This window comes from Hylobates moloch, unplaced genomic scaffold (assembly GCF_009828535.3).
Source record: "Hylobates moloch isolate HMO894 unplaced genomic scaffold, HMol_V3 SCAFFOLD_7, whole genome shotgun sequence".
Lineage (NCBI taxonomy): Eukaryota > Metazoa > Chordata > Mammalia > Primates > Hylobatidae > Hylobates > Hylobates moloch.
Genome location: NW_026652282.1, coordinates 79,553,673 through 79,571,516, shown reverse-complemented (window position 1 = coordinate 79,571,516; position 17,844 = coordinate 79,553,673). Strand labels below are relative to the sequence as shown.

The following is a 17,844-nucleotide window of genomic DNA, read 5'->3' as shown; positions in this document are numbered from 1 at the left end:
TTAAGTTCTAGGGTACATGTGCACAACGTGCAGGTTTGTTACATATGTATACATGTGCCATGTTGGTGTGCTGCACCCATTAACTTGTCATTTACATTAAGTATATCTCCCAATGCTATCCCTCCCCCCTCCCCCCACCCCACAACAGGCCCCGGTGTGTGATGTTCCCCTTCCTGTGTCCATGTGTTCTCATTGTTCAATTCCCACCTATGAGTGAGAACATGCGGTGTTTGGTTTTTCGTCCTTGCAATAGTCTGCTGAGAATGATGGTATCCAGCTTCATCCCTGTCCCTTCAAAGGACACGAACACATCCTTTTTTATGGCTGCATAGTATTCTATGGTGTATATGTGCCACATTTTCTTAATCCAGCCTATCATTGTTGGACATTTGGGTTGGTTCCAAGTCTTTGCTATTGTGAATAGTGCCGCAATAAACATACGTGTGCATGTGTCTTTTAGCAGCATGATTTATAATCCTTTGGATATATACCCAGTAATGGGATGGCTGGGTCAAATGGTATTTCTAGTTCTAGATCCTTGAGGAATCGCCACACTGTCTTCCACAATGGTTGAACTAGTTTACAGTCCCACCAACAGTGTAAAAGTGTTCCTATTTCTTCATATCCTCTCCAGAACCTGTTGTTTCCTGATTTTTTAATGATCGCCATTCTAAATGGTGTGAGATGGTATCTCATTGTGGTTTTGATTTGCATTTCTCTGGTGGCCAGTGATGATGAGCATTTTTTTCATGTGTCTGCTGGCTGCATAAATGTCTTCTTTTGAGAAGTGTCTGTTCATATCCTTTGCCCACTTTTTGATGGGGTTGTTTGTTTCTTTCTTGTAAGTTTGTTTGAGTTATTTGTAGATTCTGGATATTAGCCCTTTGTCAGATGAGTAGATTCCAGCAATTTTCTCCCATTCTGTAGGTTGCCTGTTCACTCTGATGGTAGTTTCTTTTGCAGTGCAGAAGCTCTTTAATTAGATCCCATTTGTCAATTTTGTCTTTCGTTGCCATTGTTTTGGTGCTTTAGACATGAAGTCCTTGCTCATGCCTATAGCCTGAATGGTATTGCCTAGGTTTTCTTCTAGAGTTTTTATGGTTTCAGATCTAACATTTTAGTCTTTAATCCATCTTGAATTCACTTTTGTGTAAGGTGTAAGGAAGGGATCCAGTTTCAGTTTTCTACATATGGCTAGCCAGTTTTCCCAGCACCATTTATTAAATAGGGAATCCTTTCCCCATTTCTTGTTTTTGTCAGATTTGTCAAAGATCAGATGGTTGTAGATGTGTGGTATTATTTCTGAGGGTTCTGTTCTGTTCCATTGATCTATGTCTCTGTTGTGGTACCAGTACCATGCTGTTTTGGTTACTGTAGCCTTGTAGTATAGTTTGAAGTCAGGTAGAGTGATGTCTCCAGCTTTGTTCTTTTGGCTTATGATTGTCTTGGCAATGTGGGCCCTTTTTTGGTTCCATATGAACTTCGAAGTAGTTTTTTCCAATTCTGTGAAGAAAGTCACTGGTAGCTTGATGGGGATGGCATTGAATCTATAAATTACCTTGGGCAGTATGGCCATTTTCACGATATTGATTCTTCCTACCCATGAGCATGGAATGTTCTTCCATTTGTTTGTGTCCTCTTTGATTTCATTGAGCAGTGGTTTGTAGTTCTCCTTGAAGAGGTCCTTCACATCCCTTGTAAGTTGGATTCCTAGGTATTTTATTATCTTTGAAGCAACTGTGAATGGGAGTTCACTCATGATTTGGCTCTCTGTTTGTTTGTCTATTATTGGTGTATAAGAATGCTTGTGATTCCCTGAGACTTTGCTGAAGTTGCTTATCAGCTTAAGGAGATTTTGGGCTGAGACAATGGGGTTTTCTAAATATACAATCATGTCATCTGCAAACAGGGACAATTTGATTTCCTCTTTTCCTAATTGAATACCCTTTATTTCCTTCTCCTGCCTGATTGCCCTGGCCAGAACTTCCAACACTAAGTTGAATAAGAGTGGCGAGAGAGGGCATCCCTGTCTTGTGCCAGTTTTCAAAGGGAATGCTTCCAGTTTTTGTCCATTCAGTATGATATTGGCTGTGGGTTTCTCATAAATAGCTCTTATGATTTTGAGATAAGTCCCATCAATACCTAATTTAATTTATTGAGAGTTTTTAGGATGAAGGGCTGTTGAATTTTGTCAAAGGCCTTTTCTGAATCTGTTGAGATAATCACGTGGTTTTTGTCTTTGGTTCTGTTTATATGCTGGATTACGTTTACTGATTTTCATATGTTGAACCAGCCTTGCATCCCAGGGATGAAGCCCACTTGATCATGGTGGATAAGCTTTTTGATGTGCTGCTGGATTCGGTTTGCCAGTATTTTATTGAGGATTTTTGCATCAATGTCCACCAGGGACATTGGTCTAAAATTCTCTTTCTTGGTTGTGTCTCTGCCAGGCTTTGGTATCAGGATGATGCTGGCCGCATAATATGAGTTAGGGAGGATTCCCTCTTTTTCTATTGATTGGAATAGTTTCAGAAGGAATGGTACCAGCTCCTCCTTGTAACTCTGGTAGAATTCTGCTGTGAGTCCGTCTGGTCCTGGACTTTTTTGGTTGGTAGGCTATTATTGCCTCAATTTCACAGCCTGTCGTTGGTCTATTCAGGGATTCAACTTCCTCCTGGTTTAGTCTTGGGAGGGTGTATGTGTCGAGGAATTTATCCATTTCTTCTAGATTTTCTAGTTTATTTGCGTAGAGGTGTTTATAGTATTCTCTGATGGTAGTTTGTATTTCTGTGGGATCAGTGGTAATATCCCCTTTATCATTTTTTATTCCGTCTATTTGATTCTTCTCTCTTTTCTTCTTTATTAGTTTTGCTAGTGGTCTATCAATTTTGTTGACCTTTTAAAAAAACCAGCTCCTGGATTCATTGATTTTTTGAAGGGTTTTTTATGTCTCTATCTCCTTCAGTTCTGCTCTGATCTTAGTTATTTCTTGCCTTCTGCTAGCCTTTGAATGTGTTTGCTCTTGCTTCTCTAGTTCTTTTAATTCTGATGTTAGGGTATCAATTTTAGATCTTTCCTGCTTTCTTTTGTGGGCATTTGGTGCTATAAATTTCCCTCTACACACTGCTTTAAATGTGTCCCAGGGATTCTGGTATGTTGAGTCTTTGTTCTCATTGATTTCAAAGAACATCTTTATTTCTGCCTTCATTTGTTATGTACCCAGTAGTCATTCAGGAGCAGGTTGTTCAGTTTCCATGTAGTTGAGTGGTTTTGAGTGAGTTTCTTAATCTTGAGTTCTAGTTTGATTGCCCTGTTGTCTGAGAGACAGTTTGTTATAATTTCTGTTCTTTTACGTTTGCTGAGGAGTGCTTTACTTCCAACTGTGTGGTCAATTTTGGAATAAGTGCGATGTGGTGCTGAGAAGAATGTATATTCTGTTGATTTGGGGTGGAGAGTTCTATAGATGTCTATTAGGTCTGCTTGGTGCAGAGCTGAGTTCAATTCCTGGATATCCTTGTTAACTTTCTGTCTCGATCTGTCTAATGTTGACAGTGGGGTGTTAAACTCTCCCATATTATTGTGTGGGAGTCTAAGTCTCTATATAGGTCTCTAAGGGCTTGCTGTATGAATCTGGGTGCTTCTGTATTGGGTGCATATATATTTAGGATAGTTAGCTCTTCTTGTTGAATTGATCCCTTTACCATTATGTAATGGCCTTCTTTGTCTCTTTTGATCTTCGTTGGTTTAAAGTCTGTTTCATCCAAGACTAGGATTGCAACCCCTGCCTTTTTTTGTTTTCCATTTGCTTGGTAGATCTTCCTCCATCCCTTTATTTTGAGCCTATGTGTGTCTCTGCATGTCAGATGGGTATCCTGAACACAGCACACTGATTGGTCTTGACTCTTTATCCAAGTTGCCAGTCTGTGTCTTTTAATTGGAGCATTTAGCCTATTTACATTTAAGGTTAATATTGTTAGGTGTGAATTTGATCCTGTCATTATGATGTTAGCTGGTTATTTTGTTTGTTAGTTGATGCAGCTTTTTTCTAGCATCAATGGTCTTTACAATTTGGCATGTTTTTGCAGTGGCTGATACTGCTTGTTCCTTTCCATGTTTAGTGCTTCCTTCAGGAGCTCTTTTAGGGCAGGCCTGGTGGTGACAAATGCTCTCAGCATTTGCTTGTCTGTAGAGGATTTGATTTCTCCTTCACTTTTGAAGCTTAGTTTGGCTGGATATGAAATTCTGTTTTGAAAATTCTTTTCTTTAAGAATGTTGAATATTGGCCCCCACTATCTTCTGGCTTGTAGAGTTTCTGCCGATAGATCAGCTGTTAGTCTGATGGGCTTCCCTTTGTGGTAACCTGACCTTTCTGCCTGGCTGCCCTTAACATTTTTTTCTTCATTTCAACTTTGGTGAATCTGACGTCTTGGAGTTTCTCTTCTCAAGGAGTATCTTTGTGGCGTTCTCTTTATTTCCTGAGTTTGAATGTTGGCCTGACTTGCTAGGTTGGGGAAGTTCTCCTGGATAATTTCCTGCAGAGTGTTTTCCAAGTTGGTTCCATTCTCCTTCTCACTTTCAGGTACACCAATCAGACGTAGATTTGGTCTTTTCACATAGTCCCTTATTTCTTGGAGGCTTTGTTCATTTCTTTTTACTCTTTTTTCTCAAAACTTCCCTTCTCACTTCATTTCATTCATTTTATCTTCAATCACTGATACCCTTTCTTCCAGCTGATTGAATCTGCTACTGAGGCTTGTGCATTCATCACGTAGTTCTCCTGCCATGGCTTTCAGCTCCATCAGGTCATTAAGGACTTCTCTGCACTGGTTAACACTAACACTAGAAGTTAGCCATTCGTCTAATCTTTTTTCAAGGTTTTTACCTTCTTTGCGATGGGTTCGAACTTCCTCCTTTAGCTCGGAGAAGTTTAATCCTCTGAAGCCTTCTTCTCTCAACTCATCAAAGTCATTCTCTGTACAGCTTTGTTCCATTGCTGGTGAGGAGCTGCGTTCCTTTGGAGGTGGAGAAGCACTCTGATTTTTAGAATTTTCTGCTCTGTTTTTTCCCCATCTTTGTGGTTTTATCTACTTTTGGTCTTTGATGATGGTGACGTACAGATGGGGTTTTGGTGTGGATGTCCTTTATGTTTGTTAGTTTTCCTTCTAACAGTCAGGACCCTCAGCTGCAGGTCTGTTGGAGTTTGCTGGAGGTCCACTCCAGACCCTGTTTGCCTGGATATCAGCAGTGGAGGCTGCAGAACAGCGAATATTGCTGAACATCAAATGTTGCTGCCTGATCATTCCTCTGGAAGCTTCATCTGAGAGGGGTACCTGGCCATGTTGGGTGTCAGTCTGTCCCTACTAGGGCATGCCTCCCAGTTAGGCTACTCGGGGGTCAGGGACCTACTTGAGGAGGCAGTCTGTCCATTCTCAGATCTCAAGCTGCGTGCTGGGAGAACCACTACTCTCTTCAAAGCTGTCAGACAGGGACATTTAAGTCTGCAGAGGTTTCTGCTGCCTTTTGTTCAGCTATGCCCTGCCCCCAGATGTGGAGTCTACAGAGGCAGGCAGGCCTCCTTGAGCTGTGGTGGGCTCCACCCAGTTCAAGCTTCCTGGCCTCTTTGTTTACCTACTCAAGCCTCAGCAATGGCAGGCACCCATTCCCTAGCCTCGCTGCCACCTTGCAGTTTGATCTCAGACTGCTGTGCTAGCAATGAATGAGGCTCCATGGGCATGGGACCCTCCGAGCCAGGCATGGGACCCTCCGAGCCAGGCATGGGATATAATCTCCTGGTGTGCCGTTTGCTAAGACCATTGGAAAAGTGCAGTATTAGGGTGGGAGTGACCCTATTTTCCAGGTGCCGTCTGTCACTCCTTCCCTTGGCTAGGAAAAGGAATTCCCTGACCCCTTGCACTTCCCGGGCGAGGCAATGCCTCGCCCTGCTTTGGCTCATGCTTGGTGCACTGCACCCACTGTACTGTACCCACTGTCCGACAAGCCCCAGTGAGATGAACCCGGTACCTCAGTTGGAAATGCAGAAATCACCTGTCTTCTGCGTCACTCACGCTGGGAGCTGTAGACTGGAGCTGTTCCTATTCGGCCATCTTGGAACTAAAACCTGAATTCTTCTTACATACCTTTTGATCCAGCATTTCCACTTTCAGGAGTTTTTCCTACATAAATAAACAGAAAAGTTTGAGCACATACAATGCAGTTTTCTTGCATTATGTGCATCATTAAGAGACTGGTCAACTATATTATGGTGATTTATATGGTGTAATAATATCATAATAACCTGAAGCATTTCTATATGTAGTGGCTTGTAAGGATTCAGAATATAACCTTGAATGTCATCTTTGTGCTTTTTCTTCTTTTCTTTCACTTCCTGAACTTATTGACCCTTTCCCTAGTCAGTCAAAGCCACTTGCATGGCTTTGGAGATAAATTGGCATAGTTACTGCAAGAATTCAAAGGAAAAGAGTTAATATACACTCTTTGTTTTATTACATTTTGTTTTTATTTTATTACACTCTTTGTTTTATTACATTTTCTATAGACAAGGCTATAGAAAAACAAAATGGAAGGCCCTCTGGAAAGCAGAACATAGAATTCATGACAATATAATGTTTGAAAGGAAAATAAAAGGAGAAAAAACCCTGTCTACTCAATCTATCTCTGGTCCTGAGAAGAGATTAGATTAAAGTCACCTGGGCAGGAGGAAGTATAGGTGTGTGTGTGGGGAAGGGGGCAAAGGACACGTCCTTGGAGGTGGTTATAAGCTAGACACAGAAAGACTAGACGTAGAGGAATATGGATGACAGGAGGGAAGCCATATTGAGGGACACCAACTACTCTATTGGTACCACTGTCAGAGTGCCAAATGAAAGCTGAATTGATACCAGCAAAAATTCATTATTAGTCGAGAGTAAATGGCTATGCTAAGGACCATAACTGTGTCATTTTTTATCTATCAGACAAAACTTTGCTTTAAGATCTGCCTGTGGTCCTCACTGATCCTCATCCAGTAGAAGCAGGCACTGAGGTTTTCTGGGTCCCATCTAAACTACTCCTTGTGAATGGTTTTTCTTGGCAATAGCCCAAGACTCATAAGATCCCAAAACAGAGGATGATCGTGATATAGTAGGGAAAGCCTTATTACTGGTTCTTCAGTGGGACTGGACAATAAATGATAGAGAAATCCATTTTTGTGATAGATGAGAAATAGATATATAGCTAGCTAGAGAGATATATACATCAAACTCCTAACAGTGAATGAGATAGAGTGGAGTGATTTAATTCTACTCTGTTCTATATATTTCTGTCTTGTTTGAGTATTTTAATAATAAGCATATATTACTTTTATAATAAAAAGTTTCCTCTTATAAAGAGCAGACAAGTCTACAAGATAATGCAAATGTTGCATTTTATCTGACTTGTTAATAAAGAGAATAAATTAGGCATTCCTTCAGAAGCACTTAATGTCTACAGCAATTATTTATTAATGTCAGTGCATATAGAATGCTCAGTCACTTGGAGCCAGGACACCTTTAAAACTAACCAGGGTTCAGTAGAAAAACTATCTACTCCAAAATATGTTTACCAAATGTATATCAGTACAACTGTCTCAGCTTCCCATCCTTAAGGCCCATATGTCTGTGGCTATATTTTTCTTACATGTTTCTGTACTGGGCATTTTGGGGACTTCAGCTTCCACCCGCGAAAAATATCTACTATGGGACTTGCCTTCCTTTCATAAACAACTAGAAAGATGCACAAAATATATGAAACAACACTTTTCAGATACTGGACTGTAGGCTGTACAGGCTTTTGATCCCTGAGAGGAAGAAAGTAAATGAGGGGAGACCTACAACCACCTTAACTTTCTGGTAGAAACACTTTTCTGACAGTGGCACAGGGAGAGGGAATCTCACTAAAATGAGGAGATAGAGATCAGGATTACAGGAGGCCAGTGCAACTAGAATTTGTGAGGCAGAATACTGGATAAGAGGAAGCTACATAGAGAAATGGATCCGGAAATCTACACAGGAGTCTCAAGTCTTTGGCTGAAACCATTCTGTGCATATGTCGAGTGAAAATCCATCAGGATGGGCAAAGAACTACTCTTAGGAAAAGAATAATTACCAGGAAGCTGTAAGCCAAATAGTTTCAAGAGTTCACACAGGGCTGGGAATCATTTTGGCTCCTGCTGGCCAGAAGAGAGAGACATTGTTGAATATCCAGGGCATTCAGCAGAGATCCCAGAAGATCGTACTTTAGTACTTGGGCTAAAAAAATGCTTAAAAACAAGCCTCAAAAGCAAAGATGATTTTCATCTTACTTAACTGCCTGCCAGAATAAAGTCCTATGCTCTTTAAAGGAATACTATAAAATTCAGCCTTCTACACCATAAAATTCATAATGTCCACCATCCAGTAAAATAATTACTTGACATAAGAAGAAGCAAAAAAATGTGACCCATAAGCAGAAGAAAACAGGCCCTGAAATGAGAGATGATGGAATTTCTAAACATTATGTAAGTAGAACATTAAATAATTAGGAATAAAAATGAAAAATAATTGGACACTTCTTGGAGTTATTCTCATTCTTATTAAATTAATGAGGACATTAAAACTGCTATGGTATACATATTCCATACATGTTAAGAGGTTTAAAAAAGCTATGAGCATAATGAGAAGAGAAATGATAGGTGCAAGAGACCTAATGGAAGTGTTGTGGTGACGAAATATACAATGTCTGAAATGAAAATTACATTGAATGGAATTAACAACATAGACATGGCAGAAGAAAAGATTAATGAACTTGAAGACATAGCAGTAAAACTATGCAAATTGAAGCATAGAGTGGAAAATAAACCCTTAAAAAAGCAAAAGATGTGCCTCAGTGACTGTATCAAGTAATCACCATATCAAGCAGTCTAACATACTTGTAAGTGGAGTCCTAAAAGACTGAAGATGGAAGAAAACATATTTGAAAAAAGAATGGCCAAATGCTTTTCAAATTTGATAAAAACTACAAATGCACATATCCGGGAAGCTCAACAAACTCACAGGAGGAAAAATAAAGTGGCCCTTTGTGTTTGTTTTACTGTTCCCCGAATCCTGGCTTCTGAACTGGCTTTATTCTGATTCCTTAGCTCTATTCTTCCTTGTTTCTGGCTCCCTGATCTATTTTCTTTTCTTATTTCTCAAAACTGATTGTCACCTGGGCCAAAGCAATGCTAATGTCCATGTTGACAAAGGGGAAGGGTTGTAAATTAGTAAAATCCCCCTTTGAATACCCTGGAACTCTCCCCTTAGGTAGGAAGTTTCTGTAATCTCTACCTGCCACCATGTCATGTTGGACTTTGGCACTTGAGCCAAGTCCCTTGGGCCTTGTGACTTTGTGTTTTTAAGTTTCCTTTATAGTATGTCTGGTAAGATTACTATCCTAATGTTAGTGAAATGTTTTGAATAATAAGAACCGTGTCTATAATTATTTCCATTCCCAAAATGTCTATTCAGTGCCTTGCACATAAGTCAATCAATAAATATATGCTTATTGACTGATTATACCAGTGGTGGCCTTCAAACTCCAGCATGCATCAGAATCATGTGGAAGGTTGACAAATCATAGATTGCCAGGCCTCATCCCTAGAGTTTATGACTCATTACATCTTGGGTGAGGCCTAATAAGTCGCAGTTCTAACAAGTTCCTAGGTAATGCTGATGTTGCTTGTCCTTGAACCACATATTAGCAATTACTGGTTTAGACTATATTTGTGAAATTCAGCTACTGAGAAATCCTATGTGTATTTTAGGCCTCTCTTTAAATCCTACCTCTTCCATATAAAAATTCCTTCTCTCAGAATAATAGCTCTTCTTTCTAACATATATTTTGTATCCTTTCTTTATCTCTTATAGTATTTATCATAGTCTTTATTATTTATAAGTTGTTTATGTAACGTGTTTATCTTGAATACTAGATTGTTTTAGAAGGTAGAAGCCAATTTTGAAGCCATGCACAACTATGTCAATGCTCAGTAAATATGTGTTGATATTAATAGTGAACAAATAAATAACTGCATAGTAGAAACTGGCTGCAGTACTAGTTCTTCAAAAGCTAGACCAGGCTGGGCATGGTGGGTCATTCCTGTAATCTCAGCACTTTGGGAGGTCAAGGTGGAGGATTGCTTGAGGCTAAGAGTTTGAGAGCAGGCTGGGCAACATAGCAAGATCCTTGTCTCTACAAAAAACAAAAAAAATTTTAAAAGCTGGAACAATTAGCAATTGCTATTTTTCCAAATATGTACCATAATGTGTATATTCCTATACAGAGAAAATAAACTGCTTATTATTCAATAAACAGCTAGGTAATGGAAGTGGACATAGAATTAAAAAAAATATATCAGTTCCTGCTACTTTATATGTACCAGGTCAATGAAGTATTAGATTTTGTGACCCTGAATTAAGAATAACTCCAACACAAGATGTGTAATTATTCTTCATGTTTAGTCTTAATTATTATTAGTGGCATATTCTAACTGCTGGGAAAGGCCCAATATTCCTTCAACAAATCCATCTTGTAGAAGGAACAACTCTCTAATGAGGGTAAAGCACACATAATTCTCAAGAGCTAGAGTTTTCGGTGTGAGACACAAAGAAGTAAAACTTCAAGTTTCAGGTGTGCTCTTATATGAGAGGTGTGATATGAGCCTCCTCCGTGTTGACAGCCCACTCATACTCCTTTTTTTGGTAAAACTAAGTGTACTTAAGGTTAGTGTCTAGGGCACAGGAGGCAGTTTTAAGCAAGTTCTACTCTAGGTTTTTCATGGAAGATTTTCTGTTTGTCCATCTTACTATCTGGGTAAGACCTGAGGGTGGAAAGAAGACAAGTGTCAAGACTGTGGAGTAATCCTGAGAAAAAAGGCCAAGAAGTCACTCTTCTTACCTCTAGTCTGGGTCATAGTCTAGGATGGAGGTTGGGTATATAAAGAGCCATCTTCATTCACAAGTGGTCCAGCTCAATTTAACCTGAGGCTATATAGAGATTTAAGGCCACAGCTCTAGCCAGAATGCAGTGTGCGCTTGTCCAGTGTATCCTCTGTGCAATATATATGCCTTAGGAGCCTCCTACAGGAGCAAGCGGCATGATGGAACCTGAAGATTTTAAGATTTGAGATCCCAGTCATCTCTCTTCTGGTAAGTGCTATGACAAACATATGTGTCCTATGATGTATCTGATTATAAATATCTCAATAGATAATTTCTTTGTGAAAATGAAATAGTATCATTACTTTTAATTGAACAAGAAAATTGTTAGTAGGATTCATTTTCTCTTTTTAAAAGAAAATTTGATGGCCATGCTATTTCTGTTACAAAGCCTGAGTTCTGCAGTAGATGTTATAAATATCACAACAACAAACTGGATTGTTTATCCTGTATAGGTTACCTATTATTTTACTCTCCTAGACTAGGGGACCCCAACCCACAGGCCACCAACGGATCCTGTCAGATCAGCTGCAGCATTAGATTCTCATAGGAGTAGGAACCCTATTGTGAACTGCGCATGCAAGGGATCTAGATGGCTCGCTCCTTGTGAGAATCTAATAATGCCTGATGATCTGAAGTGTAACGGATTCAAGCTCCCACCCTCCTCCTTCTGGGGAAAAATTGTCTTCCCCAAAACTGGTCCCTGGTGCCAAAAAGGTGGGAGACCGCTGTCCTAGAGGACACAGTTCCTCTTTAAAGTCACCATCTCTGTAAGTTCTCTACCAGTCATTGTGTTGGTATCATGAAGAGTTACTTTATCATTAGTGCCAGCTTATCAATAAAATCATTTTCATGGGCAAGTGTAAATGATTCTATATTATTGTGAAAGAGCACAGTTGGAATAAATTTTAACCACATTTCTTTTATGCTGAAATGGAAAGTTATTTCCTCAGGTCTTTACTCACACTGAACTATTAAAAGTGTATTCTAATAAGCTACATTCAACTTTTTAAATACGCCATCTTTATTGGTTTCTTTCTATCCTCCATTTCATTTACTGATCTGCATTTCTGTTTATGCCAGCATCCTCTAATAATGCCATGACTTGCTCAGCAAAATCCTACCACTTCTGGCAACTGACCAAGCTTACACAATGTGCTTTCACATAAAAGCTTCCTCATCGCGGACTGCTATGTGAACTATTTTGGTAGGGATTTTATAATGCTGCTTTGTAATTAAATGAATGAAAATTAAGGATCCGATTTCAAATTAGCTTGTGCAAAGTCATTATCTATCATTCTGACCAGAAAAGGCTATATATCATTTGAATAATATGCTAGTGGGAAAGGCATGTCACTTATCCTAAGTCTTAATAGTATATTCATATTTGAACATAGTCTAATTATATTTAATAAAACGTAGGAATATATATAAAAATCATAAATCGCTTATGAAGATTCATTTCTTAAACTAAGATAGCTTGTACAAGCTTCCATGTAATTTACTAAATAAAAATACTACTATAATTTAACCTAAAGCATTTGGAATGAGCTCATCATCATGTATTTTGAGGGAGACATATTTCTGAAGGTTTAAAAATGTTTAGTGATGACGCTGACATTTTTAAAACCATGAAAACTCAAGTGTGCTTATGTTTGACTATTCTTTCTAATAAAAATACTGAAAAGCAATTGATCTTTCATGGATATAAATATAAAGTGAATCACTTTTCTAAAACAGATAATGTGTAATGTGAACAGAGACCCAAAACACATGCTTTTTGATACCTTCCATAAAATAACATAGTACCTTCTTTTGTATAATGTTTTCTAGGCATAAATTAAAAGTAGCTGAGTGACTATCACAGTTAGACAATTATCCAAATGTTGATTTTGAAAATCCATTAATATATACAATAAATATTATATAGTGTTTACTTTTCACTGCCAAATAAGTGGGATCTGCATTAGCACTGGGTCATAAGTCTAGAAGTTTCTTTTTGCCACGGGTGTGTGTGCCCATACACATACTTGAACACACAGAGAGAAGTTCTTGACAACTGAAAAGAATTCACCAGTGATCAGTCACTGGTGTCAGGAGTAAGAGGTAGTTAAGGGAGTGCTGGTAAATCCTACCTCCCACGCACACTCTTCTGACAACTGGAATGTGATCCCAGTAGAATGAAAAAGAAGCAAATGTGTCAACTATAATGACAGTAAAATTAATGCCTGAAGGAGTAGCTCAGCCTCTCTGTCACCTGGCCCAGCTGATCATGTAGTTGCTCCATTTGTATTGACAAGTATGGTGTGTCTATCTGCATTTATATCTAGGAAGTTGTGTGGTTTCGCAGACTTGGATATATTCACCTCTGTTTTAGAAACAATTTTATTGAGACTATATAACAATGACCATAATTAGAATAATAAAATTTGGTTATGTTATTATATTCCAAACATAGGGAGCTTTGGTCATCAGCTTATAATACAAATACACTTGGAGTCCACTTATTAAATGTTCAGATTCAGAACTCAAGTAAATCTATGCCCTTTAGAAAAGTATAACTTTTATGTTGGAAAGTAGGAAAAAGAATCACAATTAAGCAATTACAGAATCCACTAATGTCAACAGATTTCCATTATATAATAGAAACTGTATTCTTTTTTTATTATTATTATACTTTAAGTTTTACGGTACATGTGCACAATGTGCAGGTTTGTTACATATGTATACATGTGCCATGTTGGTGTGCTGCACCCATTAACTCATCATTTACATTACCCCCTCCCTCCCCACCCCCAACAGGCCGGTGATGTCCCTTCCTGTGTCCATGATTCTATTGTTCACTTCCCTTATGAGTGAGAACACAGCTTCATCCGTGTCCCTACAAAGGACATGAACTCATCCTTGTTTATGGCTGCATAGTATTCCATGGTGTATATGTGCCACATTTTCTTAATCCAGTCTATCATTGCTAGACATTTGGGTTGGTTCCAAGTCTTTGCTATTGTGAATAGTGCCTCAATAAACATATGTGTGCATGTGTCTTTATAGCAGCATGATTTATAATCCTTCGGGTATATACTCAGTAATGGGATGGCTGGGTCAAATGGCATTTCTAGTTCTAGATCCCTGAGGAATCGCCACACTGACTTCCACAATGGTTGAACTAGTTTACAGTCCCACCAACAGTGTAAAAGTGTTCCTATTTCTCCACATCCTCTCCAGCACCTGTTGTTTCCTGACATTTTAATGATGGCCATTCTAACTGGTGTGAGATGGTATCTCACTGTGGTTTTGATTTGCATTTCTCTGATGGCCAGTGATGATGAGCATTTTTTCATGTGTTTTTTGGCTGCATAAATGTCTTCTTTTGAGAAGTGTCTGTTCCTATCCTGCGCCCACTTTTTGATGGGGTTGTTTGTTTTTTTCTTGTAAATTTGTTGGAGTTCATTGTAGATTCTGGATATTAGCCCTTTGTCAGATGAGTAGATTGCAACAATTTTCTCCCATTCTGTAGGTTGCCTGTTCACTCTGATGGTAGTTTCTTTTGCTGTGCAGAGCTCTTTAGTTTAATTAGATCCATTTGTCAATTTTGGCTTTTGTTGCCATTGCTTTTGGTGTTTTAGACATGAAGTCCTTGCCCATGCCTATGTCCTGAATGGTATTGCCTAGGTTTTCTTGTAGGATTTTAATGGTTTTAGGTCTAACATGTAAGTCTTTAATCCATCTTGAATTAATTTTTGTATAAGGTGTAAGGAAGGGATCCAGTTTCAGCTTTCTACATATGGCTAGCCAGTTTTCCCAGCACCGTTTATTAAATAGGGGATCCTTTCGCCATTGCTTGTTCTTGTCAGGTTTGTCAAAGATCAGATAGTTGTAGATATGCAGCATTATTTCTGAGGGCTCTGTTCTGTTCCATTGGTCTATATCTCTGTTTTGGTACCAGTACCATGCTGTTTTGGTTACTGTAGCCTTGTAGTATAGTTTGAAGTCAGGTAGCGTGATGTCTCCAGCTTTGTTCTTTTGGCTTAGGATTGACTTGGCAATGTGGGCTCTTTTTTGGTTCCATATGAACTTTAAAGTAGTTTTTTCCAATTCTGTGAAGAAAGTCATTGGTAGCTTGATGGGGATGGCATTGAATCTATAAATTACCTTGGGCAGTGTGGCCATTTTCACGACATTGATTCTTCCTACCCATGAGCATGGAATGTTCTTCCATTTGTTTGTATCCTCTTTTATTTCATTGAGCAGTGGTTTGTAGTTCTCCTTGAAGAAGTCCTTCACATCCCTTGTAAGTTGGATTCCTAGGTCTTTTATTCTCTTTGAAGCAATTGTGAATGGGAGTTCACTCATGATTTGGCTCTCTGTTTGTCTATTATTGGTGTATAAGAATGCTTGTGATTTTTGCCCATTGATTTTGCATCCTGAGACTTTGCTGAAGTTGCTTATCAGCTTAAGGAGATTTTGGGCTGAGACAGTGGGGTTTTCTAGATATACAATCATGTCATCTGTAAACAGGGACAATTTGACTTCTTCTTTTCCTAATTGAATACTCTTTATTTCCTTCTCCTGCCTGATTGCCCTGGCCAGAACTTCCAACACTTTGTTGAATAGGAGTGGTGAGAGAGGACATCCCTGTCTTGTGCCAGTTTTCAAAGGGAATCCTTCCAGTTTTTGTCCATTCAGTATGATATTGGCTGTGGGTTTCTCATAGATAGCTCTTATTATTTTGAGATATGTCCCATCAATACCTAATTTACTGAGAGTGTTTAGCATGAAGGGCTGTTGAATTTTGTCAAAGGCCTTTTCTGCATATATTGAGATAATCAAGTGGTTTTTGTCATTGGTTCTGTTTATATGCTGGATTATGTTTATTGATTTGTGAATGTTGAACCAGCCTTGCATCCCAGGGATGAAGCCCACTTGATCATGGTGGATAAGCTTTTTGATGTGCTGCTGGATTCAATTTGCCAGTATTTTATTGAGGATTTTTGCATCAATGTTCATCAAGGATATTGGCCTAAAATTCTCTTTCTTTGTTGTGTCTCTGCCAGGCTTTGGTATCAGGATGATGCTGGCCTCATAAAATGAGTTAGGGAGGATTCCCTCTTTTTCTATTGATTGGAATAGTTTCAGAAGGAATGGTACCAGCTCCTCCTTGTACCTCTGGTAGAATTCGGCTGTGAATCCATCTGGTCCTGGACTTTTTTTGGTTGGTAAGCTATTAATTATTGCCTCAATTTCAGAGCCTGTTATTGGTCTATTCAGAGATTCAACTTCTTCCTGGTTTAGTCTTGGGAGGGTGTATGTGTTGAGGAATTTATCCATTTCTTCTAGATTTTCTAGTTTATTTGCGTAGAGGTGTTTATAGTATTCTCTGATGGTAGTTTGTATTTCTGTGGGATCGGTGGTGATATCCCCTTTGTCATTTTTTATTGCATTTATTTGATTCTTCTCTCTTTTCTTCTTTATTAGTCTTGGTAGTGGTCTATCAATTTTGTTGATCTTTTCAAAAAACCATCTCCTGTATTCACTGATTTTTTGAAGGGTTTTTTGTGTCTCTATTTCCTTCAGTTCTGCTCTGATGTTAGTTATTTCTTGCCTTCTGCTAGCTTTTGAATGTGTTTGCTCTTGCTTCTCTAGTTCTTTTAATTGTGATGTTAGGGAGTCAATTTCAGATCTTTCCTGCTTTCTCTTGTGGGCACTTAGTGCTATAAATTTCCCTCTACACACTGCTTTAAATGTGTCCCAGAGATTCTGGTATGTTGTTTCTTTGTTCTCATTGGTTTCAAAGAACATCTTTATTTCTGCCTTCATTTCGTTATGTACCCAGTAGTCATTCAGGAGCAGGTTGTTCAGTTTCCATGTAGTTGAGCGGTTTTGAGTGAGTTTCTTAATCCTGAGTTCTAGTTTGATTGCACTGTGGTCTGAGAGATGGTTATAATTTCCGTTCTTTTACATTTGCTGAGGAGTGCTTTACTTCCAACTATGTGGTCAGTTTTGGAATAGGTGTGGTGTGGTGCTGAAAAGAATGTATATTCTGTTGATTTGGGGTGGAGGGTTCTGTAGATGTCTATTAGGTCTTGGTGCAGAGCTGAGTTCAATTCCTGGATATCCTTGTTAACTTTCTGTCGCATTGATCTGTCTAATGTTGACAGTAGGGTGTTAAAGTCTCCCATTATTATTGTGTGGGAGTCTAATTCTCTTTGTAGGTCACTAAGGACTTGCTTTATGAATGTGGGTGCTCCTCTATTGGGTGCATATATATTTAGGATGGTTAGTTCTTCTTGTTGAATTGATCCCTTTAGCATTGTGTAATGACCTTGTTTGTCTCTTTTGATCTTTGTTGGTTTAAAGTCTGTTTTATCTGAGACTGGGATTGCAACCCCTGCCTTTTTTTGTTTTCAATTTGCTTGGTAGATCTTCCTCCATCCCTTTATTTTGAGCCTATGTGTGTCTCTGCACATGAGATGGGTTTCCTGAATACAGCACACTGAGGGGTCTTGACTCTTTATCCAAGTTGCCAGTCTGTGCCTTTTAATTGGAGCATTTAGCCCATTTACATTTAAGATTAGTATTGTTAGGTTTGAATTTGATCCTGTCATTGTGATGTTAGCTGGTTATTTTGCTTGTTAGTTGATGCACTTTCTTCCTAGCCTTGATGGTCTTTACAATTTGGCATGTTTTTGCAGTGGCTGGTCCCGATTGTTCCTTTCCATGTTTAGTGCTTCCTTCAGGAGCTCTTTTAGGGCAGGCCTGGTGTTGACAAATTCTCTCAGCATTTGCTTGTCTGTGGAGGACTTGATTTCTCCTTCACTTATGAAGCTTAGTTTGGCTGGATATGAAATTCTGTTTT

The 17,844-nt window shown here is 38.9% G+C and overlaps 1 pseudogene; it reads right to left on the bottom strand.

Annotated features, from left to right (window-relative positions):
- The window catches only part of LOC116811125 (S-phase kinase-associated protein 2-like), a 32,602-nt pseudogene extending 20,433 nt beyond the window's left edge, over positions 1-12,169 (bottom strand).
- Positions 12,170-17,844: the final 5,675 nt, after the last annotated feature.